Here is a 26,874-nt window from a genome sequence, read left to right as displayed (position 1 = left end):
GGCTTTTGCGAGGTCCAGGTAGGCTGTGTGGACCACCTTCCCCTCGTCAATGGCCTTGGTGACTGTTTCAAAGAAATTGACCAGGTTTAAGAGGCAGGATCTGCCCTTAACAAAGCCAAACTGGGTAGGATCCAGTGTCTGTAGGTCCCCAATATCTTTATTTATGAGGTCCATGATGATCCTTTCCATAGCTTTGCAGACCAAGCTAGTCAGGCTTATGGGGCGATAGTTTCCAGGATCCATTGAGGCACCAGTTTTGTGGAGAGGGACCACTGTTGCTGTACGCCACTCTTTGGGTACATATCCTGTAGTAAGGCTGAGACTGAACAGTAGTTTTATGTTTGGGTTTAGCTCTTCTTGGAGTTCATGTAGGATGCAGCTCAGGACACCGTCTGGTCCCATTGATGCTGTGTCTTTTGCTTTGGAGAGGGCGGCTCTTACCTGAGCATCTGAGATGGCAGGGGGGCAGCACTCTGCTGGGATAGATATTTGCCCTTTTGGTGGGGAAGGGGGGGAGAAGTTTGCGCTGAACCTGTCAGCTAGGATGTTGGCAATGTCTGTGGGTTCGGTGTATTTTTTGCCATTTTGGACTAATTCTGAAGATATCTGGGAATTCATACCCAGGTTCCTAACATAACTAAAGAAAGCCTTGTGATTATCCTTAGTGTTCTGTGCAATTTTTCTCTCGAAGCCGGCCTTAGACGATTTTATGAGTGCCCGTAGTTTTTTGCTAATACTGATCAGTGATGCCTTCCCTTTTAGGGATTTTGCTCTATCATGTAGTAGCTTCCTCCTTCTATTGTATGGTTTGTTTATGGCTGGGGTCCACCAGACAGGATGTCTGCCTTTGGAGGATTGGGTCTTGGTTTTATTTGGGATTGCATGATCCATGCATTCCTGAAGGTGTTCATAGAATGTGTTTATAAAGGATTCTGCGGTCTGGGCCGTATTTTCCACAGGCCCGAGGGCTTTGAAGGATTCCACCTCGGTTTTGAGCAGTGTGAAATTTGCTTTAGAGAAGTTTTTCACTGTGGTTTTCTGGGCAGGGGGTGGGGTCGGGATGTGAATATCCAGTGAGATTAGTTTATGGTCTGATCTTACCAGTGAGGGATACACTTCTGGTCTGGAGCATAGAGTCCCCATGTTGGTGATGTTCAGGTCCAGTATGTTTTCCCCTCTTGTGGGAGTGGTAACAAGTTGTTCCATAGCATTTGAGTTTATAAATTCTAGGAACATTTGGGCTAGGGTGTTGGAGCTAGAGTAATGCTCCCAGTCTATGTATGGGTAGTTGAAGTCGCCCAATATAATGGTGTTTGGAGAGACCTTCATATTTTCCAGTGTTCTCAGGAAGGCTGAGTGGGGTTCCTGGGTTTGGGAGGGTGGTCTGTAGCAGGCTATAAACTGGAAGGCAGTTTTACCCACTGTTAGTTGCACATGGATAGTCTCTGATGCTTCGTGCTGTGCCACCAACCTGGAGGTGTGGATATCTTTGATGAATATTGATACTCCCCCTCCTTTTGTGGTTCGGTCCAAGTTTTGGGGCCAAAAAGCATGGTATGAGGTATAACCTGGTAGTGCTGGGGGTGCTCTCGGGAGCCTTGAACCAGGTTTCTGTTACTGCACAGATATCAATGTTCTCCATGCTAAGGAGAGTTTAGAGTGCATGCATCTTGAGGTTTAGACTTCTGGCGTTGAGTAGCATTACTCTTAGTTTCTTATCCCTTGTGATACCTATGGAGGTGGGTTTGTCTTTTGAGCCTTGCCTAAAAAAGGCACTATGGGGGTAACAAGAGCCTTTGCCAATATCCGAAAGCCCAGGGGTGACAGGTGCAAGCCGTCCCTAGCAAAGCATCATGGCTTGTCAAGCATGTCATCCCAGGCTGACAAGCATTGGATCCCCTTTGAATGACACCAATACTTAAGCCAATTGTTGAAATTGATCATCTTGTCTTCATATTGTGGCATCATTCTTGGTGAGGGTAAGATGCTACTCAAGGTCAGGGTCATACCGTCCTGGGCTACATGCTCAGAGAGCTCCTCTATGTCTCTTTTCATGTAGTGCAGGGAGGTACGTCTCAGGTCATTCACATCAGCATGGACAATGACTGAGTCATATTTGTACTTGTCTTGGAGTGACCTGAGTGCTTGTGTTATGTGGCAGATCCTAGCGCCCGACAGGCAGCTCACCGTGACCTTCTCCTTGATCAATCTGGTGAGCGGGACGTCAGTGTGCCTAACGATAGGGTCACCTATTACAAGTGTATCAGGTGTGTTGTTTAGCCTTAAGGGCTGTGACTGTTCGGCACACTGGCTTTGTGAGCTATGTGTTGCACGTGTTTTGTTTTGGGGTAGCAGTTGCTTAGGTGTCTGCTTTGGAGGTCTCTGCTGCTTAGGCAGATTTTTATTTAGAGCCTCCGAGTATGTTTTTGTGTGTTTATGTGTTTAGTTTGCTGTCGTGGTAGGTCTATGTGAGACTGGAATTGTAGCGAGTGTGGTTTCCTTCTCCTCCTGACCGGTTACGCCACTACTGAGTTGAGAGAGCTTAGCCTCCAGTTTGGCTATATGGTTGCATCTCTCACATGTGTTGGAATTTGTTGGGAGGAGGAGAGGGTTGTCTGTGTACATGAGGCAGTTGTAACATTGCCTCAAGATTCCCAGATTCACCTGCTGGACCGGAGAGGAGATTGACAACTGACCTTTGGACATGCTTGAATAGTATTGGGAATTCCTTTATAATTGAAAAAAAGGGCCACTGGGGAACAAGCTACTCAAGGGGAGTTTGTGAGGGTGTAGTGCTTTTAATTTGTTAGTGCTGACTTATATAATTGCTTTAGTGAGCAAGTGCCAGGTAACGTAAATGCAATGTGCTACAGGTAACTTAAATGCAGTGAAGAAACAAAGAAGCACTGTAGCCTAGCAGCATGACACTGTGGTGAGATCAGTATTAGTAGTAGCCAGGCAGTGGGCAGTCAGGCCAATCCCCTCATTTCATCATTCTTGACAAAGTTAATTCTTTCTTTTCCATAAGTACTGCTTTATTAGCTGTTGTTTCACCTAACGTCAAAATATCTCCCTAAATACTTCATCCATAAATTGTCAGGGTCTACTTATTTATTTCCCCTCAAGTATTGGGCAGTGACCTGTACAGACACAACACCTTGAGTTGACATTTTCCTTTAAATTTCACCAATACCTAGTTGCACACAGAGCAACTAGTTTGCAGTGACCAGCATTGCCTCCAGAGTTGCAAACCAGATACTCCTGACATTACTTTATACTCTCACTGTGATCATCTAATCGATACAAAAAGACCTGATGCCATTGATATTAACTTTCCCACTATCTCAGTTACCAGCTTGGAGGATATCAAACAAACTGATATGGTATGTGAGAGTTGGATTTACACAATGTCACTGGAGGAAAAGCTCTTACATAAAAGCAATCCTAATGTCAATAAGGTTGTCAGTAGTACACACACTGCAACCATCGCACAAAGTACAAAGCAGTCACATAGACCCACATATGCTGATACTCTTAAATATAACCTTCCTAAACCCAAAAGGCTTCCTAGATGAAGTACACATAACAAATACTTTCAGCAGCCCCAAATGCATTCTTTCAAAACAACACCTACATCAACACATGCAGCCACATGTCATGGAGCCTCTACTGCTAAGCCCATAAGACAAGCCACCACACAGTCCAACATTCAGGTCATTGGAGACTCCATTGTGAGACACCCTGATGTTCCTTTCACCAGACCAAGTAAGGAAAAAGCCACAGTCAGCTGCTTATCAGAGGCCAGGACCTCCCAAATTACACATGCATTCAGGTCATTGGACCAGAAGTACCAGTATGATTCAGTCATAGTCCATTTTGGTCTAAATGACCTGAGACATACCTCCCTAGACTATATGAAGAGAAACATGGAATATATGTCCCAGGCTGATATGACCCTAGCCCCCATAAAACCTGAGAACACTGCTACCTACATGGAATTGTTCAGCAAAACCCTAGACAAGCATGTCAATAGCTGCATAATGGCAGCTGTATCCACCAGGATGAAGTATAGAACTAACTCAAAGAACAAGTTACTCCAGTGGAATCACAGCATCAACAGGCTGTGTAACAGAAGGAAGAAAATTATGGCAAAAATTAGGAGGTGGAGCACCCAGCACAATAAAAGCACTCTCATCAAACTAACCAAACTCAGAGGACAAATAAACTCTACCAAAGCCAAATTTGCATACATTTGGCCTCCCACAGCAAGGACAACCATGAGGCATTCTTAAGCTATGTCTGCAACCTCAAAGGCAATACACCACTGCGTGCAAAGCTCATTGTAAATGGAGCCACATATACTGATCCAGAAAATACAGCAAATCTACTGGCTAATAAATTCAGCTGCAACTTTACTCCTCACTCGCACTCAACCTTCCATCAGGAAAGTCTATCAAATATAACTCCCCCTACTGTCACTGTGCAGTAGGCCCTTAATGCTGTCTCTAAAAACAAGAACACTGCATCAGTGGGTGCAGACAATATCCTGGGATGCTTTTTAAATAGCATGAAACATGACATATCAAGTCCTCTAGAATTGTTATTTAACTGTAGCCTCCAAACAGGCTTTGTGCCTCATGACTGGAGAACAGCAACAATCATCCCTCTGCACAAAGGTGGGCCATCTACAGACCCTGGGAACTACAGACCCATAAGTCTCACTTGTCTGATATGTAAAGCCAAGGAAAGAATTATAATGGAAATGATAAATAATGACATAGGAAACCTCCAGACACTGGACCCAACTCAGTTTGGTTTTCATCAGGGGTGGATCATGCCTACTTAACTTGGTGGACCTCTTTGAGAAGGTCACCAAAGCAATGGATGAGGGAAAAATGGTTCACACTGCCTACATTGACCTGGCCAGGGCATTTGACAGAATACCCCACTTGGGAATTATCGACAAGCACAAGAGGTTAGGTATAGACCCTTATGTCACCCGGTGGATAGCCACCTGGCTCACAGACAGGACCCAGGAAGTTAGAACTGAGGAGTCCACATCTACGAAGAAGCTATTCTAAAGTGGAGGCACTCCAGAATTGGTCCTGGGGCAGCTCCTTTCTGGCATTTTATTGTCTGAAGTCAAGACGAATGCCAATGGCCTCTGGCTGACTAAATGTGCAAATGATTGCAAATTATGAGCAGTCACAGAATCCCCCACTGCCACAAATGTTCTCCAGGAATGGCTGACACAGACAACTGATGTCAGAGCCATGGACTAAAACTAAATGCCAAAAAATGCATAATAATATATTTTCAGAAGTCATACAACCCTGGTAACTATCATATTGACAACACAACCCTAAGAGTTGACTCAGTAGTCAGGGACTTGGGGACACACAGACTGTAATATGACCTTTGACCATCATATTTCTGCAGTACTGAGGAAATCATTGTACATTGTGCAACTTATAAACAAAGGTATGGCATCTAGGTCCAAGGAGGTCATTGTTGCACTGTATTCAGCATTCATCAGCCCTGTCACTGAGAAGAATGCCCCCTTTGGTGTGTACCTAACCAGGCACATCCAACAGTAGGAACATCCACAAAGGTTCCTTATTAAAAGAATACAGGGTGTAAATAAAATGTCCTATGCAGACCACCTCAAGGCCCTATTCCTGTATTATGTCTCCTACATGCTGTTGAGGGGAGATCTATGTCTGGCATACAGGGCATTGTTAGACTCCACTCTGATGAACCTCCTGCATATCCACAAAACAAGCAGCACCAGAATTACCTGTCCTAAAGACTTAAATCTTGCATATGATATAAATAAGACCTGCTGGAGATAGAGGTGTGTATCCCAGAGACTACCCTGTCCTTGGAACAGGATCCCCATCCATATGAATCAGAGTTCCTCCCTAACCCAATTCAAGTGTACATTGGACAACTGGATGGGGAACAGGAACTTTAGCCCTGGTTTGATACCTATGTCTGTAATGGACACAGGTAATCTATAAATGTTTAATCTACCAGGCCCCTGCTTAACTTATCAAGGGTAACCAAATTTGTCAGAGATTTGTGATGAGTGGCTAGGGTTAAAAAGTTTATAGTTGTCATTAGCCTAGTATACATCTATGAACCTATGAACAAGATACCCCAGTACCCCAACAGACAATTTGTGTGAGGCAGAGAGACTTGAAAATGCATACATGGTGATCAGAAAATTACTATTTTGCTACCCTGGTCTCTATTAATCCAGTCTATTTTTGTGGGGGGTGCCAGTAAGTTATTAACAAGAAGAGTCACCAAAGGTAAAGATGCTGTGCATCTTGGCATTCAGGGTGAGCCCATGATTGCCATCAGCAGGCACTGGTTTAATCTAGTCCCTGCTGGAGAATATCAGGTACAATGTGGAAATGGGCAACTTCATTTAATTTGCAGTCATCTGTAGACTAGGTTAGCCACAGACCTTGGATGCTGAATGTCTCTTCTGAGAAGTAAATGTGAAATAAGAGGAGACACAAGACTGAATTCTGTGTGGTACCACTAGTGACATCTCTGTGGCTAGAGAGGTATGAGCTCTGTTGGCATGACAATTTGTTATCTAGCAGAAAATGTAAGGGTTAACATCGAGACTGTGATGATACCTCTTCTGAGAATGGTGTGAGAGGCCTTGGCAAGGTCAAGGTAAGCAGTATGGCTTTCATCTAAAGCCTTCAGGAGCCCATCAAAAAATTGACTAGGTTTAGTAGACATGAGCTGCCTTTAACATATCCAAATTTCAAGATTCTTGAGGTCACCTATGTCATTGTTAATTGTTTCAGTAATATCTGGCTCTATGGTTTTAAAGGTAATGCTAATAAACCAAATAGGCCTGTACATAATTTGGTCTGCCATGAGGCCTGTACTTTCCATGTTCAGTCAAGTATTGAACTTTGGATGGAGGTTTCATTGTGGCTAACTTTTGTCTGTGGACTGTTTAGATTTGTTTCTTGGTAAAGTGTCTCAAACTTTGCTGTCTGAGGTATCAGTTTACTTAGATGCAGCATATTAGTGCAGGTTTGTTACTGTTGTGCTGTTTGAGGTATGAATTCACTTAGATGCAGCATCTTAGTGCAGGTTTGTAACTGTTGTGCTGTTTGAGGTATGAGTTCACTTAGATGCAGCATCTTAGCGCAGGTTTGTTATTGTTGTGCTGTTTGAGGTATGAGTTCACTTAGATGCAGCATCTTAGTGCAGGTTTGTAACTGTTGTGCTATTTGAGGTATGAGTTCACTTAGATGCAACATCTTAGTGCAGGTTTGTTACTGTTGTGCTGTTTGAGGTATGAGTTCACTTAGATGCAACATCTTAGCGCAGGTTTGTAACTGTTGTGCTATTTGAGGTATGCGTTCACTTAGATGCAGCATCTTAGTGCAGGTTTGTAATTGTTGTGCTATTTGAGGTATGAGTTCACGTAGATGCAGCATCTTAGTGCAGGTTTGTAACTGTTGTGCTATTTGAGGTATGAGTTCACTTAGATGCAACATCTTAGTGCAGGTTTGTTACTGTTGTGCTGTTTGAAGTATGAGTTCACTTAGATGCAACATCTTAGTGCAGGTTTGTTACTGTTGTGCTGTTTGAGGTATGAGTTCACTTAGATGTAGCATCTTAGTGCAGGTTTCTTACTGTTGTGCTGTTTGAGGCATGAGTTCACTTAGATGCAACATCTTAGTGCAGGTTTGTAATTGTTGTGCTGTTTGAGGTATGAGTTCACTTAGATGCAGCATCTTAGCGCAGGTTTGTAACTGTTGTGCTATTTGAGGTATGAGTTCACTTAGATGCAACATCTTAGCGCAGGTTTGTTACTGTTGTGCTGTTTGAGGTATGAGTTCACTTAGATGCAGCATCTTAGTGCAGGTTTGTAACTGTTGTGCTATTTGAGGTATGAGTTCACTTAGATGCAACATCTTAGCCCAGGTTTGTTATTGTTGTGCTGTTTGAGGTATGAGTTCACTTAGATGCAACATCTTAGCACAGGTTTGTAACTGGTGTGCTGTTTGCGGTATGAATTCACTTAGATGCAACATCTTAGTGCAGGTTTGTAACTGTTATGCTATTTGAGGTATGAGTTCACTTAGATGCAACATCTTAGCACAGGTTTGTTATTGTTGTGCTGTTTGAGGTATGAGTTCACTTAGATGCAGCATCTTAGTGCAGGTTTGTTACTGTTGTGCTGTTTGAGGTATAAGTTCACTTAGATGCATCTTAGTGCAGGTTTGTAACTGTTCTGCTCTTTGAGGTATGAGTTCACTTAGATGCAACATCTTAGTGCAGGTTTGTTACTGTTGTGCTGTTTGAGGTATGAGTTCACTTAGATGCAGCATCTTAGTGCAGGTTTGTTACTGTTGTGCTGTTTGAGGTATAAGTTCACTTAGATGCATCTTAGTGCAGGTTTGTTACTGTTGTGCTGTTTGAGGTATGAGTTCACTTAGATGCAACATCTTAGCGCAGGTTTGTTACTGTTGTGCTGTTTGAGGTATGAGTTCATTTAGATGTAGCAACTTAGTGCAGGTTTGTTACTGTTGTACTGTTTGAGGTATGAGTTCACTTAGATGCAGCATCTTAGCGCAGGTTTGTAACTGTTGTGCTGTTTGAGGTATGAGTTCACTTAGATGCAGCATCTTAGTGCAGGTTTGTAACTGTTGTGCTGTTTGAGGTATGAGTTCACTTAGATGCAGCATCTTAGTGCAGGTTTGTAACTGTTGTGCTGTTTGAGGTATGAGTTCACTTAGATGCAGCATCTTAGTGCAGGTTTGTTACTGTTGTGCTGTTTGAGGTATGAGTTCACTTAGATGCAGCATCTTAGTGCAGGTTTGTTACTGTTGTGCTGTTTGAGGTATGAGTTCACTTAGATGCAACATCTTAGCGCAGGTTTGTAACTGTTGTGCTGTTTGAGGTATGAGTTCACTTAGATGCAGCATCTTCGCGCAGGTTTGTAATTGTTGTGCTATTTGAGGTATGAGTTCACTTAGATGCAGCATCTTAGTGCAGGTTTGTAACTGTTGTGCTATTTGAGGTATGAGTTCACTTAGATGCAGCATCTTAGCGCAGGTTTGTTACTGTTGTGCTGTTTGAGGTATGAGTTCACTTAGATGCAACATCTGAGCGCAGGTTTGTAATTGTTGTGCTATTTGAGGTATGAGTTCACTTAGATGCAGCATCTTAGCAATGGTTTGTAACTGTTGTGCTATTTGAGGTATAAGTTCACTTAGATGTAGCATCTTAGTGCAGGTTTGTTACTGTTGTGCTGTTTGAGGTATGAGTTAACATTGATGCAGCATCTTAGCGCAGGTTTGTAACTGTTGTTCTATTTGAGGTATGAGTTCACTTAGATGCAGCATATTAGTGCAGGTTTGTTACTGTTGTGCTGTTTGAGGTATGAGTTCACTTAGATGCAGCATCTTAGCGCAGGTTTGTAACTGTTGTGCTATTTGAGGTATGAGTTCACTTAGGTGCAGCATCTTAGCCCAGGTTTGTAACTGTTGTGCTGTTTGAGGTATGAGTTCACTTAGATGCAACATCTTAGTGCAGGTTTGTAATTGTTGTGCTGTTTGAGGTATGAGTTCACTTAGATGCAACATCTTAGTGCAGGTTTGTTACTGTTGTGCTGTTTGAGGTATGAGTTCACTTAGATGCAGCATCTTAGCGCAGGTTTGTAACTGTTGTGCTATTTGAATTATGAGTTTACTTAGATGCAGCATCTTAGCGCAGGTTTGTAACTGTTGTGCTATTTGAGGTATGAGTTCACTTAGATGCAGCATCTTAGCGCAGGTTTGTTACTGTTGTGTTGTTTGAGGTATGAGTTCACTTAGATGCAACATCTTAGTGCAGGTTTGTAACTGTTGTGCTATTTGAGGTATGAGTTCACTTAGATGCAGCATCTTAGTACAGGTTTGTTACTGTTGTGCTGTTTGAGGTATGAATTCACTTAGGTTCATAGGTTCATAGGTTCATACTAGGCTATCTGCCCGAGGGCATTTATAAGCCTAGCCCATTGTTTTGTGGCTTACGCCACCCCTTTAGTATGAGGAACTATACCCATTATTTTGCTGTGCCTCTGTCGAGCAGTGACACTGAGGTAATTCCTGGGGTATATCTGCGATCTCCCATCCATTGGTCAAGATTTCTCTTGAACAAGGCCAGCGAGGTGCTCTGCCTCACATGTACCGGGATTTTGTTCCACAGCATAGGGAGTCTTTGGGTGATGAATCTATCTCTCCAGCACGTCCTATTAATAGCCGTGTCGAGGTTTAAGTCTCTCGCCCTTGTGGCTCTGATGGATCTAGATTTTTTGAGGTGAAGCATATTCATCAAATCTGGGTTTGACATGGCCTTGTATGTTAGGCAAAGGTCACCTCTGAGCAAGCGGTGGCGACTGAATAGAGCTGGAGTTCTTTCAGTCGGGCAGCATAGGACAGATTTTTGAGACCCTTTATCCTTTTGGTGAGGAACTTTGTGGCCTCTCCAGCTGCTGCAAGTGTCGGGTCAGATACATTCCGAATGGGGCATTGTACTCAATCATTGGTCTGATGAGTGATGAGTAAAGGGAGACTATGACCTCCTTGATCTAGATGAGAATCCCTTCATGATAAGGTGGGCAATGCAGAAGGACTTCCTAACTACTTTAGCTACATGGGTGTCGAATGACAGTCTACTATCAAGCTGGTTCCCCAGGTCCCTGATAACTTCTTCTGTGCTCAGTGGATTGCCACCTATTTGGTACCTTGTATTTTCCCGAAGGGTATGACTATGCATTTTTTGGCATTTAACTTTAGGCCGTGGCTCTGGCACCAGTTATCCGTTCTTTCTGTGAGACCCTTCTGAAGGATATCTGTGTCAGATGTGTTTTCTATGGCGCCCAGTTTGCAGTCATCTGCAAACTTTGTCAGCCATAACCCTCCTGTGCTTGTACTTGGAAAAGTAGATGCCAAACAAAGAGGGCCAGGACTGAGCCCTGTGGGACACCACTTGTGACAGGCTTTGAGTCTGACATGGCGCCAGCAACTCTGACCCTGTGGGTTCTGTCACTCAGCCAGTTTGCAACCCATCTTGTGATGTATGGGTTAACATTTAAGCTGATGAGTTTTCAATGATACCCGAGTGGGGTATTGTATCGAGGCCTTAGCCAGATCGTGGTAGGCTGTATGGACTGCCTTTCCCTCATCAATGGCTTTGGTGACTGTTTCGAAAAAAGTCAACCAAGTTTAAAAGGCATGATCTGCCTTTGACAAAGCCAAACTGGGTTGGATCCAAAGTCTGCAAATTCCTATGTCTTTATTTATGAGGTCCATTATGATCCTCTCCATGGCTTTGCAGATAAGGCTTGTCAAGCTAATGGGCGGTAATTTCCAGGGTCTGTGGAGGCACCGCCTTTGTGAAGTGGGACCACAGTTGCAGTGCGCCACTCCTGGGTATGTATCCAGAGGTAAGACTTTGATTAAACAGCTGTCCTAGCTGTGGGTTTAATTCCTCATTGAGTTCGTGGAGCACACAGCCGGGGACACCATCGGGTCCCATGGATGCTGTGTTTTGCTTTGGAGAGCAGTTCTCACTTGGGCGCTGGAGATGTTTGGGGGCTGCACTCATTTGGTATAGATATCTCTCCTTTGGGGGAGGGGAGAAGTTTGCACTGAACCTGTCAGCCAGTATGTTGGCAATGTCTGTAGGATCAGTAATCTTCACATCATTTTGAACTAGTTCTGAGCATATCTGGGAGTTTCCTCCTAGGTTTCTAACATAGCTAAAGAAGGCCTTATGATTGTCTTTTGAGTCTTTAGCTATTTTTCTCTCGAAATTTGCTTTGGATGATTTTATGAGAGCTCTTAGTTTTTACTTATAGTGATCAAGGGTGTCTTACCTTTTAAGGATTTTGCTCTATCTTGTAGTAGCTTCCTCCTTTTGTTGTAGAGTTTGTTTATGGCTGGGGTCCACCAGACTGGACGCTTGCCTTTGGTACAAAGAGTCTTTGTTTTGCTTGGGATTGCCTTATCCATGCAGTCCTGCAGGTGCTGGTAGAAGGCGTTTGTAAGTGATTCAGCGGCTTGAGTATTGTTTTCCGCCCGGCTCGGGGGCCTGAAAGGAGACCACACTAGTCTTTAGAAGTGTGAAGTCGGCTTTTGAGAAGTTCTTTACTGTGGTCTTTTTTATTTCAGGTGGGGGTGGGATGAGGACCTCCAGCGAGATTAGTTTGTGATCTGATCTCACCAGTGAGGGGTATACTTCCGGTGTTGAACATTGTGCTCCCATGTTCGTGATGATGAGATCAAGTATGTTATCTCCTCTTGTGGGGATGGTGACTAGTTGTTCCATGGCATTTGAGTTTATGAATTCCAGGAACTTTTGGGCTAGGGTGTTTGGGCTTGAGTAGTGTTCCCAGTCTATATTAGGGTAATTGAAGTCACCTAGTATGATGGTGTTTGGTGATACATTTATCCCCTCTAGTGTTTTCAGGAAGGCCATGTGAGTTTCCTGAGTTTGTGAGGGTGGCCTGTAACATGCTACAATTTGCAGAGCAGTCTTGCCTATGGTTAATTGCACCTGGATGGTCTCCGATGCATCGTCGTTGCCACCAGTCTTGAGGTGTGGGTGTCCTTGATGAATATGGATACCCCCTCCTTTCTTGGTATTGTCCGGATTTTGGGGCGGAGCATGATATGAGGTAAAACCTGATAAGCTGGGGTGCTCTCAGGAGCCTTGAACCAGGTTTCTGTCACAGCACAGACATCGATGTTCTCCATACTGAGAAGGGCCTCGAGTGCGTGCATTTTGAGATTTAGACTTCTGGCATTGAGCAGCATTACCCTTAGTTTTTTCCTTTTTGTGTTCTAGGGTGGTAGGTTTAGAATTTGAGCCTTGCCTAAAAAGGCACTATGGGGTGGCAAGAGCCTTTGCCAATATCCGAATCCAGGGGTGACAGGTGCAAGCCGTCCCTTGCAAAGCAGCGTGGCTTGTCCAGCATGTCATCCCAGGCAGACAGATACTGGATCCCCTTTGAATGACACCAGTGTTTAAGCCAATTGTTAAAGCTGATCATCTTATCTCTGTATTGTGGCATCATTCTTGGTGAAGGTAGGATACTGCTCAAGGTCAGGGTCATACCTGCCTGGGCTACATAATCAGAGAGCTCCTCAATGTCTCTTTTCATGTAGTCCAAGGAGGTGCGTCTCAGGTCGTTTACACCAGCGTGGACAATGACTGAGTCATATTTGTACCTGCTGTTGAGAGACCTGAGTGCTTGCGTTATGTGGCGGATTCTAGCGCCCGACAGGCAGCTTACTGTGACCTTCTCCTTACTCAGTCTGGTGAGCGGGACATCAGTGTGTCTGACTATGGAGTCACCAATGACTAGTGTGTCTGGCATTGTGTTTGGCCTTAAGGGCTGTGACTGTTTGACACTCTGACTGTGAGGTCTATGTGTTGTGGTGTTGTGTTCTGAGGTGGTGGTTGTTTGGGTGTCTGCTTTGGTGGCCTCTGCTGTTTTGGTAGATTTTTGATCAGAGCCTCGGAGTATGCCTTTGTGTGTTTATGTGTATGATTTGAGGTTGTAATGGTACTATGTGAGACTGGGTCTATAGTGTGTGTGGTAACCTTCTCCTCCTGACTGGTCTTGCCAGTCCTATGTTGAGAGAGCTCAGCCTCCAGTTTGGCCGTATAGTTGCATCTCTCGCATGTATTTGTGTTTTGTGGGAGGAGGAAAGGGTTGTCTGTGTACATGAGGCAATTGAAACATTGCCTCAATATTCCCAGGTTCACCAGCTGAGCAGGAGAGGACACTAGCAACTGATCCCTCGACATGCTAGAAGGGTGAGCGAAAAACTTTAAAAAGATTCCGGGGACGTGGGTGACCGAGAAATGGGGGTTGCCTTTTGGGGTACTATCTATGACAAGAGTGCCGTATCAAGGTAATAAGTACTGTAGGAGCAAGTGCTAGGTTTAATAGATAGAGAATAGTCTACTTGGAGTCAAGTAGAGTTGATCTTTTAGTTATAGGATACGCTGATTTGATCAGTAGTATAGTTCGAGGAAGGTAGTTTTAAGGAAAATTTGAAGAGTGGACTTTAGGTAGCCGAATAGTTTAAACCTGCTTAACCGGCACTGCCCTAGTGTGCAACAGTGGCAGCTCAGCGCTAAATCGCTCTAAATCACGCTAGCGTTTAGCGTTTTATACCAGGGGCTGGAAAAAGCTAGAAACTGGCCCAAAGCGACCAATAAACTACTAGTTACTGGCTGAAACCTCACAAAACTGGACAAAGGCAGCTCAATGCTTCCCTCCCACTGGTAAGCAAGGTAGCTTCCTTCCCCAAATAAGGCAAGGAAACAGTACACAGGAACTACAACCAAAGCCCAGGAATCAGCAACTCTGAAACTGGACTAAACTAGTAAAGCAGGAAAAACAAGAGATATTTTTTCTTTTTTTTCTTTTTTTCACAAAACAGGCAGAAACAGGTACAGCAAACACTTATAAATGCTATGAATCAGCTACTACAGCTTACACAGAAGAATTTGCTACAAATACAGTCAAATAGTAACAAACAAGGATTCCAAGTGCAATATTAAGTTAAATGCAGTAAAACAGCTTCAATGTAACAGAAAGGCAGGCGAAATACAGTTGCTAGGTATTCAGATGTGGAAAGCAACAAAAATATACTTAGTATCAAGAAAAGTCGCTTATTCAGCTCTCTGCAGCCTGGATTACTCTGCTGGCCCACGTGGAGTCTGTGCTGAGTAGGTACAAGCTGAAAGTTTTATACCAGGGGCTGGAAAAGCTAGAAACTGGCCCAAAACGACCAATAAACTACTAGTTACTGGCTGAAACCTCACAAAACTGGACAAAAGGCAGCTCAATGCTTCCCACTCCCACTGGTAAGCAAGGTAGCTTCCCTTCCCCCAAAATAAGGCAAGGAAACAGTACACAGGAACTACAACCAAAGCCCAGGAATCAGCAACTCTGAAACTGGACTAAACTAGTAAAGCAGGAAAAACAAGAGATATTTTTTCTTTTTTTCTTTTTTTTCACAAAACAGGCAGAAACAGGTACAGCAAACACTTATAAATGCTATGAATCAGCTACTACAGCTTACACAGAAGAATTTGCTACAAATACAGTCAAATAGTAACAAACAAGGATTCCAAGTGCAATATTAAGTTAAATGCAGTAAAAACAGCTTCAATGTAACAGAAAGGCAGGCGAAATACAGTTGCTAGGTATTCAGATGTGGAAAGCAACAAACAATATACTTAGTATCAAGAAAAGTCGCTTATTCAGCTCTCTGCAGCCTGGATTACTCTGCTGGACCACGTGGAGTCTGTGCTGAGTAGGTACAAGCTGAAAGTTTTATACCAGGGGGCTGGAAAAAGCTAGAAACTGGCCCAAAACGACCAATGAACTACTAGTTACTGGCTGAAACCTCACAAAACTGGACAAAAGGCAGCTCAATGCTTCCCACTCCCACTGGTAAGCAAGGTAGCTTCCCTTCCCCAAATAAGGCAAGGAAACAGTACACAGGAACTACAACCAAAGCCCAGGAATCAGCAACTCTGAAACTGGACTAAACTAGTAAAGCAGGAAAGCAAGGTAGCTTCCTTCCCCAAATAAGGCAAGGAAACAGTACACAGGAACTACAACCAAAGCCCAGGAATCAGCAACTCTGAAACTGGACTAAACTAGTAAAGCAGGAAAAACAAGAGATATTTTTTCTTTTTTTCTTTTTTTCACAAAACAGGCAGAAACAGGTACAGCAAACACTTATAAATGCTATGAATCAGCTACTACAGCTTACACAGAAGAATTTGCTACAAATACAGTCAAATAGTAACAAACAAGGATTCCAAGTGCAATATTAAGTTAAATGCAGTAAAACAGCTTCAATGTAACAGAAAGGCAGGCGAAATACAGTTGCTAGGTATTCAGATGTGGAAAGCAACAAAAATATACTTAGTATCAAGAAAAGTCGCTTATTCAGCTCTCTGCAGCCTGGATTACTCTGCTGGCCCACGTGGAGTCTGTGCTGAGTAGGTACAAGCTGAAAGTTTTATACCAGGGGGCTGGAAAAAGCTAGAAACTGGCCCAAAACTACCAATAAACTACTAGTTACTGGCTGAAACCTCACAAAACTGGACAAAAGGCAGCTCAATGCTTCCCACTCCCACTGGTAAGCAAGGTAGCTTCCCTTCCCCAAATAAGGCAAGGAAACAGTACACAGGAACTACAACCAAAGCCCAGGAATCAGCAACTCTGAAACTGGACTAAACTAGTAAAGCAGGAAAAACAAGAGATATTTTTTTTTTTTTTCTTTTTTATTCACAAAACAGGCAGAAACAGGTACAGCAAACACTTATAAATGCTATGATTCAGCTACTACAGCTTACACAGAAGAATTTGCTACAAATACAGTCAAATAGTAACAAACAAGGATTCCAAGTGCAATATTAAGTTAAATGCAGTAAAAACAGCTTCAATGTAACAGAAAGGCAGGCGAAATACAGTTGCTAGGTATTCAGATGTGGAAAGCAACAAAAATATACTTAGTATCAAGAAAAGTCACTTATTCAGCTCTCTGCAGCCTGGATTACTCTGCTGGCCCACGTGGAGTCTGTGCTGAGTAGGTACAAGCTGAAAGTTTTATACCAGGGGGCTGGAAAAAGCTAGAAACTGGCCCAAAACGACCAATGAACTACTAGTTACTGGCTGAAACCTCACAAAACTGGACAAAAGGCAGCTCAATGCTTCCCACTCCCACTGGTAAGCAAGGTAGCTTCCCTTCCCCCAAATAAGGCAAGGAAACAGTACACAGGAACTACAACCAAAGCCCAGGAATCAGCAACTCTGAAACTGGACTAAACTAGTAAAGCAGGAAAGCAAGGTAGCTTCCCTTCCCCCAAATAAGGCAAGGAAACAGTACACAGGAACTACAACCAAAGCCCAGGAATCAGCAACTCTGAAATTGGACTAAAATAGTAAAGCAGGAAAAACAAGAGATATTTTTTTCTTTTTTTTTTTTTCACAAAACAGGCAGAAACAGGTACAGCAAACACTTATAAATGCTATGAATCAGCTACTACAGCTTACACAGAAGAATTTGCTACAAATACAGTCAAATAGTAACAAACAAGGATTCCAAGTGCAATATTAAGTTAAATGCAGTAAAAACAGCTTCAATGTAACAGAAAGGCAGGCGAAATACAGTTGCTAGGTATTCAGATGTGGAAAGCAACAAAAATATACTTAGTATCAAGAAAAGTCGCTTATTCAGCTCTCTGCAGCCTGGATTACTCTGCTGGCCCACGTGGAGTCTGTGCTGAGTAGGTACAAGCTGAAAGTTTTATACCAGGGGCTGGAAAAAGCTAGAAACTGGCCCAAAACTACCAATAAACTACTAGTTACTGGCTGAAACCTCACAAAACTGGACAAAAGGCAGCTCAATGCTTCCCACTCCCACTGGTAAGCAAGGTAGCTTCCCTTCCCCTAAATAAGGCAAGGAAACAGTACACAGGAACTACAACCAAAGCCCAGGAATCAGCAACTCTGAAACTGGACTAAACTAGTAAAGCAGGAAAAACAAGAGATATTTTTTCTTTTTTCTTTTTTTCTAAAACAGGCAGAAACAGGTACAGCAAACACTTATAAATGCTATGAATCAGCTACTACAGCTTACACAGAAGAATTTGCTACAAATACAGTCAAATAGTAACAAACAAGGATTCCAAGTGCAATATTAAGTTAAATGCAGTAAAACAGCTTCAATGTAACAGAAAGGCAGGCGAAATACAGTTGCTAGGTATTCAGATGTGGAAAGCAACAAAAATATACTTAGTATCAAGAAAAGTCGCTTATTCAGCTCTCTGCAGCCTGGATTACTCTGCTGGCCCACGTGGAGTCTGTGCTGAGTAGGTACAAGCTGAAAGTTTTATACCAGGGGCTGGAAAAAGCTAGAAACTGGCCCAAAACGACCAATAAACTACTAGTTACTGGCTGAAACCTCACAAAACTGGACAAAAGGCAGCTCAATGCTTCCCACTCCCACTGGTAAGCAAGGTAGCTTCCCTTCCCCCAAATAAGGCAAGGAAACAGTACACAGGAACTACAACCAAAGCCCAGGAATCAGCAACTCTGAAACTGGACTAAACTAGTAAAGCAGGAAAGCAAGATAGCTTCCCTTCCCCAAATAAGGCAAGGAAACAGTACACAGGAACTACAACTAAAGCCCAGGAATCAGCAACTCTGAAACTGGACTAAACTAGTAAAGCAGGAAAAACAAGAGATATTTTTCTTTTTTTCTTTTTTCTAAAACAGGCAGAAACAGGTACAGCAAACACTTATAAATGCTATGAATCAGCTACTACAGCTTACACAGAAGAATTTGCTACAAATACAGTCAAATAGTAACAAACAAGGATTCCAAGTGCAATATTAAGTTAAATGCAGTAAAAACAGCTTCAATGTAACAGAAAGGCAGGCGAAATACAGTTGCTAGGTATTCAGATGTGGAAAGCAACAAAAATATACTTAGTATCAAGAAAAGTCGCTTATTCAGCTCTCTGCAGCCTGGATTACTCTGCTGGGCCACGTGGAGTCTGTGCTGAGTAGGTACAAGCTGAAAGTTTTATACCAGAGGGCTGGAAAAAGCTAGAAACTGGCCCAAAACGACCAATAAACTACTAGTTACTGGCTGAAACCTCACAAAACTGGACAAAAGGCAGCTCAATGCCTCCCACTCCCACTGGTAAGCAAGGTAGCTTCCCTTCCCCCAAATAAGGCAAGGAAACAGTACACAGGAACTACAACCAAAGCCCAGGAATCAGCAACTCTGAAACTGTACTAAACTAGTAAAGCAGGAAAAACAAGAGATATTTTTTTCTTTTTTTTTCTTTTTTTTCACAAAACAGGCAGAAACAGGTACAGCAAACACTTATAAATGCTATGAATCAGCTACTACAGCTTACACAGAAGAATTTGATGCAGCATCTTAGCCCAGGTTTGTTGCTGTCGTGCTGTCTGAGGTATAAGTTTACTTAGATGCAGCATCTTAGTACAGGTTTGTAACTGTTGTGCTGTTTGAGGTATGAGTTCACTTAGATGCAACATCTTAGTGCAGGTTTGTTACTGTTGTGCTGTTTGAGGTATGAGTTCACTTAGATGCAACATCTTAGTGCAGGTTTGTTACTGTTGTGCTGTTTGAGGTATGAGTTCACTTAGATGTAGCATCTTAGTGCAGGTTTGTTACTGTTGTGCTGTTTGAGGTATGAGCTCACTTAGATGCAACATCTTGGTGCAGGTTTGTTACTGTTGTGCTGTTTGAGGTATGAGTTCACTTAGATGCAACATCTTAGTGCAGGTTTGTTACTGTTGTGCTGTTTGAGGTATGAGTTCACTTAGATGCAACATCTTAGTGCAGGTATGTTACTGTTATGCTGTCTGAGGTCTAAGTTTACTTAGATGAACATCTTAGTGCAGGTTTGTTACTGTTGTGCTGTTTGAGGTATGAGTTCACTTAGATGCACCATCTTAGCAATGGTTTGTAACTGTTGTGCTATTTGAGGTATGAGTTCACTTAGATGTAGCATCTTAGTGCAGATTTGTTACTGTTGTGCTGTTTGAGATATGAGTTCACTTAGATGCAGCATCTTAGTGCAGGTTTGTAACTGTTGTGCTGTTTGAGGTATGAGTTCACTTAGATGCAACATCTGAGCGCAGGTTTGTAACTATTGTGCTATTTGAAGTATGAGTTCACTTAGATGCAGCATCTTAGTGCAGGTTTGTTACTGTTGTGCTGTTTGAGGTATGAGTTCACTTAGATGTAGCATCTTAGTGCAGGTTTGTAACTGTTGTGCTATTTCAGGTATGAGTTCACTTAGATGCAGCATCTTAGCCCAGGTTTGTTGCTGTCATGCTGTCTGAGGTATAAGTTTACTTAGATGCAGCATCTTAGCGCAGGTTTGTAACTGTTGTGCTATTTGAATTATGAGTTTACTTAGATGCAGCATCTTAGTGCAGGTTTGTTACTGTTGTGCTGTCTGAGGTATAAGTTTACTTAGATGCAGCATCTTAGTGCAGGTTTGTAACTGTTGTGCTGTTTGAGGTATGAGTTCACTTAGATGCAACATCTTAGTGCAGGTTTGTTACTGTTGTGCTGTTTGAGGTATGAGTTCACTTAGATGCAACATCTTAGTGCAGGTTTGTAATTGTTGTGCTGTTTGAGGTATGAGTTCACTTAGATGCAGCATCTTAGCGCAGGTTTGTAACTGTTGTGCTATTTGAGGTATGAGTTCACTTAGATGCAACATCTTAGTGCAGGTTTGTAACTGTTGTGCTATTTGAGGTATAAGTTCACTTAGATGCAGCATCTTAGTGCAGGTTTGTTACTGTTGTGCTGTTTGAGGTATGAGTTCACTTAGATGCAACATCTTAGCGCAGGTTTGTTACTGTTGTGCTGTTTGAGGTATGAGTTCATTTAGATGCAACATCTTAGTGCAGGTTTGTTACTGTTGTGCTGTTTGAGGTATGAGTTCAATTAGATGCAACATCTTAGTGCAGGTTTGTAATTGTTGTGCTATTTGAGGTATGAGTTCACTTAGATGCAACATCTTAGTGCAGGTTTGTAACTGTTGTGCTATTTGAGGTATAAGTTCACATAGATGCAGCATCTTAGTGCAGGTTTGTTACTGTTGTGCTGTTTGAGGTATGAATTCACTTAGATGCATCTTAGCGCAGGTTTGTAACTGTTGTACTGTTTGAGGTATGAGTTCACTTAGATGCAACATCTTAGTGCAGGTTTGTTACTGTTGTGCTGTTTGAGGTATGAGTTCACTTAGATGTAGCATCTTAGTGCAGGTTTGTAACTGTTGTGCTGTTTGAGGTATGATTTCACTTAGATGCAGCATCTTAGTGCAGGTTTGTAACTGTTGTGCTGTTTGAGGTATGAGTTCACTTAGATGCAACATCTTAGTGCAGGTTTGTTACTGTTGTGCTGTTTGAGGTATGAGTTCACTTTAGATGCAACATCTTATTGCAGGTTTGTTACTGTTGTGCTGTTTGAGGTATGAGTTCACTTAGATGCAACATCTTAGCAATGGTTCGTAACTGTTGTGCTGTTGGAGGTATGAGTTCACTTAGATGCATCTTAGCACATGTTTGTTACTGTTGTGCTGTTTGAGGTATGAGTTCACTTGGATGCAACATCTTAGCCCAGGTTTATAACTGTTGTGCTGTTTGAGGTATGAGTTCACTTAGATGCAACATCTTAGCACAGGTTTGTTACTGTTGTGCTGTTTGAGGTATGAGTTCACTTAGATGCAACATCTTAGCCCAGGTTTGTAACTGTTGTGCTGTTTGAGGTATGAGTTCACTTAGATGCAACATCTTAGCGCAGGTTTGTAACTGTTGTGCTATTTGAGGTATGACTTCACTTAGATGCAGCATCTTAGCGCAGGTTTGTAATTGTTGTGCTATTTGAGGTATGAGTTCACTTAAATGCAACATCTTAGCGCAGGTTTGTAACTGTTGTGCTATTTGAGGTATGAGTTCACTTAGATGCAGCATCTTAGTGCAGGTTTGTTATTGTTGTGCTGTTTGAGGTATGAGTTCACTTAGATGCAACATCTTAGCGCAGGTTTGTTACTGTTGTGCTGTTTGAGGTATGAGTTCACTTAGATGTAGCATCTTAGTGCAGGTTTGTTATTGTTGTGCTGTTTGAGGTATGAGTTCACTTAGATGCAACATCTTAGCGCAGGTTTGTTACTGTTGTGCTATTTGAGGTATGAGTTCACTTAGATGCAGCATCTTAGTGCAGATTTTTTATTGTTGTGCTGTTTGAGGTATGAGTTCACTTAGATGCAGCATCTTAGTGCAGGTTTGTAACTGTTGTGCTGTTTGAGGTATGAGTTCACTTAGATGCAACATCTTAGCGCAGGTTTGTTACTGTTGTGCTGTTTGAGGTATGAGTTTACTTACATGTAGCATCTTAGTGCAGGTTTGTTATTGTTGTGCTGTTTGAGGTATGAGTTCACTTAGATGCAGCATCTTAGTGCAGGTTTGTTATTGTTGTGCTGTTTGAGGTATGAGTTCACTTAGATGCAACATCTTAGCACAGGTTTGTAACTGTTGTGCTGTTTGAGGTATGAGTTCACTTAGATGCAGCATCTTAGCGCAGCTTTGTAACTGTTGTGCTATTTGAGGTATGAGTTCACTTAGATGCAACATCTTAGTGCAGGTTTGTAACTGTTGTGCTATTTGAGGTATGAGTTCACTTTGATGCAGCATCTTAGTGCAGGTTTGTTACTGTTGTGCTGTTTGAGGTATGAGTTCACTTAGATGCAACATCTTAGTGCAGGTTTGTTACTGTTGTGCTGTTTGAGGTATGAGTTCACTTAGATGCAGCATCTTAGTGCAGGTTTGTTACTGTTGTGCTGTTTGAGGTATGAGTTTACTTAGATGCAACATCTTAGTGCAGGTATGTTACTGTTATGCTGTCTGAGGTATAAGTTTACTTAGATGCAACATCTTAGTGCAGGTTTGTTACTCTTGTGCTGTTTGAGGTATGAGTTCACTTAGATGCAGCATCTTAGCAATGGTTTGTAACTGTTGTGCTATTTGAGGTATGAGTTCACTTAGATGTAGCATCTTACTGCAGGTTTGTTACTGTTGTGCTGTTTGAGGTATGAGTTCACTTAGATGCAGCATCTTAGTGCAGGTTTGTAACTGTTGTGCTGTTTGAGGTATGAGTTCACTTAGATGCAACATCTGAGCGCAGGTTTGTAACTGTTGTGCTATTTGAAGTATGAGTTCACTTAGATGCAGCATCTTAGTGCAGGTTTGTTACTGTTGTGCTGTTTGAGGTATGAGTTCACTTAGATGTAGCATCTTAGTGCAGGTTTGTAACTGTTGTGCTATTTGAGGTATGAGTTCACTTAGATACAACATGTTAGCGCAGATTTGTTACTGTTGTGCTGTTTGAGGTATGAGTTCACTTAGATGCAGCATCTTAGCACAGGTTTGTAACTGTTGTGCTATTTCAGGTATGAGTTCACTTAGATGCAGCATCTTAGCCCAGGTTTGTTGCTGTCGTACTGTCTGAGGTATAAGTTTACTTAGATGCAGCATCTTAGTGCAGGTTTGTAACTGTTGTGCTGTTTGAGGTATGAGTTCATTTAGATGCAACATCTTAGTGCAGGTTTGTTACTGTTGTGCTGTTTGAGGTATGAGTTCACTTAGATGCAACATCTTAGTGCAGGTTTGTAATTGTTGTGCTGTTTGAGGTATGAGTTCACTTAGATGCCGCATCTTAGTGCAGGTTTGTAACTGTTGTGCTATTTGAGGTATGAGTTCACTTAGATGCAACATCTTAGTGCAGGTTTGTAACTGTTGTGCTATTTGAGGTATAAGTTCACTTAAATGCAGCATCTTAGTGCAGGTTTGTTACTGTTGTGCTGTTTGAGGTATGAGTTCACTTAGATGCAACATCTTAGAGTAGGTTTTTTACTGTTGTGCTGTTTGAGGTATGAGTTCATTTAGATGCAACATCTTAGCGCAGGTTTGTTACTGTTTTGCTGTTTGAGGTATGAGTTCACTTAGATGCAACATCTTAGTGCAGGTTTGTAATTGTTGTGCTATTTGAGGTATGAGTTCACTTAGATGCAACATCTTAGCGCAGGTTTGTAACTGTTGTGCTATTTGAGGTATAAGTTCAGTTAGATGCAGCATCTTAGTGCAGGTTTGTTACTGTTGTGCTGGTTGAGGGACGAGTTCACTTAGATGCATCTTAGTGCAGGTTTGTAACTGTTGTGCTGTTTGAGGTATGAGTTCACTTAGATGTAGCATCTTAGTGCAGGTTTGTAACTGTTGTGCTGTTTGAGGTATGAGTTCACTTAGATGCAGCATCTTAGTGCAGGTTTGTAACTGTTGTGCTGTTTGAGGTATGAGTTCACTTAGATGCAACATCTTAGTGCAGGTTTGTTACTGTTGTGCTGTTTGAGGTATGAGTTCACTTAGATGCAGCATCTTAGTGCAGGTTTGTAACTGTTGTGCTGTTTGAGGTATGAGTTCACTTAGATGCAACATCTGAGCGCAGGTTTGTAACTATTGTGCTATTTGAAGTATGAGTTCACTTAGATGCAGCATCTTAGTGCAGGTTTGTTACTGTTGTGCTGTTTGAGGTATGAGTTCACTTAGATGTAGCATCTTAGTGCAGGTTTGTAACTGTTGTGCTATTTCAGGTATGAGTTCACTTAGATGCAGCATCTTAGCCCAGGTTTGTTGCTGTCATGCTGTCTGAGGTATAAGTTTACTTAGATGCAGCATCTTAGCGCAGGTTTGTAACTGTTGTGCTATTTGAATTATGAGTTTACTTAGATGCAGCATCTTAGTGCAGGTTTGTTACTGTTGTGCTGTCTGAGGTATAAGTTTACTTAGATGCAGCATCTTAGTGCAGGTTTGTAACTGTTGTGCTGTTTGAGGTATGAGTTCACTTAGATGCAACATCTTAGTGCAGGTTTGTTACTGTTGTGCTGTTTGAGGTATGAGTTCACTTAGATGCAACATCTTAGAGCAGGTTTGTAATTGTTGTGCTGTTTGAGGTATGAGTTCACTTAGATGCAGCATCTTAGCGCAGGTTTGTAACTGTTGTGCTATTTGAGGTATGAGTTCACTTAGATGCAACATCTTAGTGCAGGTTTGTAACTGTTGTGCTATTTGAGGTATAAGTTCACTTAGATGCAGCATCTTAGTGCAGGTTTGTTACTGTTGTGCTGTTTGAGGTATGAGTTCACTTAGATGCAACATCTTAGCGCAGGTTTGTTACTGTTGTGCTGTTTGAGGTATGAGTTCATTTAGATGCAACATCTTAGTGCAGGTTTGTTACTGTTGTGCTGTTTGAGGTATGAGTTCAATTAGATGCAACATCTTAGTGCAGGTTTGTAATTGTTGTGCTATTTGAGGTATGAGTTCACTTAGATGCAACATCTTAGTGCAGGTTTGTAACTGTTGTGCTATTTGAGGTATAAGTTCACTTAGATGCAGCATCTTAGTGCAGGTTTGTTACTGTTGTGCTGTTTGAGGTATGAATTCACTTAGATGCATCTTAGCGCAGGTTTGTAACTGTTGTACTGTTTGAGGTATGAGTTCACTTAGATGCAACATCTTAGTGCAGGTTTGTTACTGTTGTGCTGTTTGAGGTATGAGTTCACTTAGATGTAGCATCTTAGTGCAGGTTTGTAACTGTTGTGCTGTTTGAGGTATGATTTCACTTAGATGCAGCATCTTAGTGCAGGTTTGTAACTGTTGTGCTGTTTGAGGTATGAGTTCACTTAGATGCAACATCTTAGTGCAGGTTTGTTACTGTTGTGCTGTTTGAGGTATGAGTTCACTTTAGATGCAACATCTTATTGCAGGTTTGTTACTGTTGTGCTGTTTGAGGTATGAGTTCACTTAGATGCAACATCTTAGCAATGGTTCGTAACTGTTGTGCTGTTAGAGGTATGAGTTCACTTAGATGCATCTTAGCACATGTTTGTTACTGTTGTGCTGTTTGAGGTATGAGTTCACTTGGATGCAACATCTTAGCCCAGGTTTATAACTGTTGTGCTGTTTGAGGTATGAGTTCACTTAGATGCAACATCTTAGCACAGGTTTGTTACTGTTGTGCTGTTTGAGGTATGAGTTCACTTAGATGCAACATCTTAGCCCAGGTTTGTAACTGTTGTGCTGTTTGAGGTATGAGTTCACTTAGATGCAACATCTTAGCGCAGGTTTGTAACTGTTGTGCTATTTGAGGTATGACTTCACTTAGATGCAGCATCTTAGCGCAGGTTTGTAATTGTTGTGCTATTTGAGGTATGAGTTCACTTAAATGCAACATCTTAGCAGGTTTGTAACTGTTGTGCTATTTGAGGTATGAGTTCACTTAGATGCAGCATCTTAGTGCAGGTTTGTTATTGTTGTGCTGTTTGAGGTATGAGTTCACTTAGATGCAACATCTTAGCAGGTTTGTTACTGTTGTGCTGTTTGAGGTATGAGTTCACTTAGATGTAGCATCTTAGTGCTGGTTTGTTATTGTTGTGCTGTTTGAGGTATGAGTTCACTTAGATGCAACATCTTAGCGCAGGTTTGTTACTGTTGTGCTGTTTGAGGTATGAGTTTACTTACATGTAGCATCTTAGTGCAGGTTTGTTATTGTTGTGCTGTTTGAGGTATGAGTTCACTTAGATGCAGCATCTTAGTGCAGGTTTGTTATTGTTGTGCTGTTTGAGGTATGAGTTCACTTAGATGCAACATCTTAGCGCAGGTTTGTAACTGTTGTGCTGTTTGAGGTATGAGTTCACTTAGATGCAGCATCTTAGCGCAGCTTTGTAACTGTTGTGCTATTTGAGGTATGAGTTCACTTAGATGCAACATCTTAGTGCAGGTTTGTAACTGTTGTGCTATTTGAGGTATGAGTTCACTTTGATGCAGCATCTTAGTGCAGGTTTGTTACTGTTGTGCTGTTTGAGGTATGAGTTCACTTAGATGCAACATCTTAGTGCAGGTTTGTTACTGTTGTGCTGTTTGAGGTATGAGTTCACTTAGATGCAACATCTTAGTGCAGGTTTGTTACTGTTGTGCTGTTTGAGGTATGAGTTTACTTAGATGCAACATCTTAGTGCAGGTATGTTACTGTTATGCTGTCTGAGGTATAAGTTTACTTAGATGCAACCTCTTAGTGCAGGTTTGTTACTCTTGTGCTGTTTGAGGTATGAGTTCACTTAGATGCAGCATCTTAGCAATGGTTTGTAACTGTTGTGCTATTTGAGGTATGAGTTCACTTAGATGTAGCATCTTACTGCAGGTTTGTTACTGTT

At 42.1% G+C, this 26,874-nt stretch overlaps 1 protein-coding gene across 1 annotated transcript in view; it reads right to left on the bottom strand.

Annotated features, from left to right (window-relative positions):
• Window positions 1–26,874, bottom strand: part of VAV1 (vav guanine nucleotide exchange factor 1) — a gene marked incomplete at its 3' end in the record, with an annotated part of 1,650,237 nt that overhangs the window by 27,707 nt on the left and 1,595,656 nt on the right.

This window comes from Protopterus annectens, chromosome 9.part0 (genome assembly GCF_019279795.1).
Source record: "Protopterus annectens isolate FY-2018-M chromosome 9.part0, PAN1.0, whole genome shotgun sequence".
Classification (NCBI taxonomy): Eukaryota; Metazoa; Chordata; order Ceratodontiformes; family Protopteridae; genus Protopterus; species Protopterus annectens.
The sequence above is the reverse complement of the archived record's forward strand: the minus strand, read 5'-3'. Positions and strand labels throughout refer to the sequence as shown.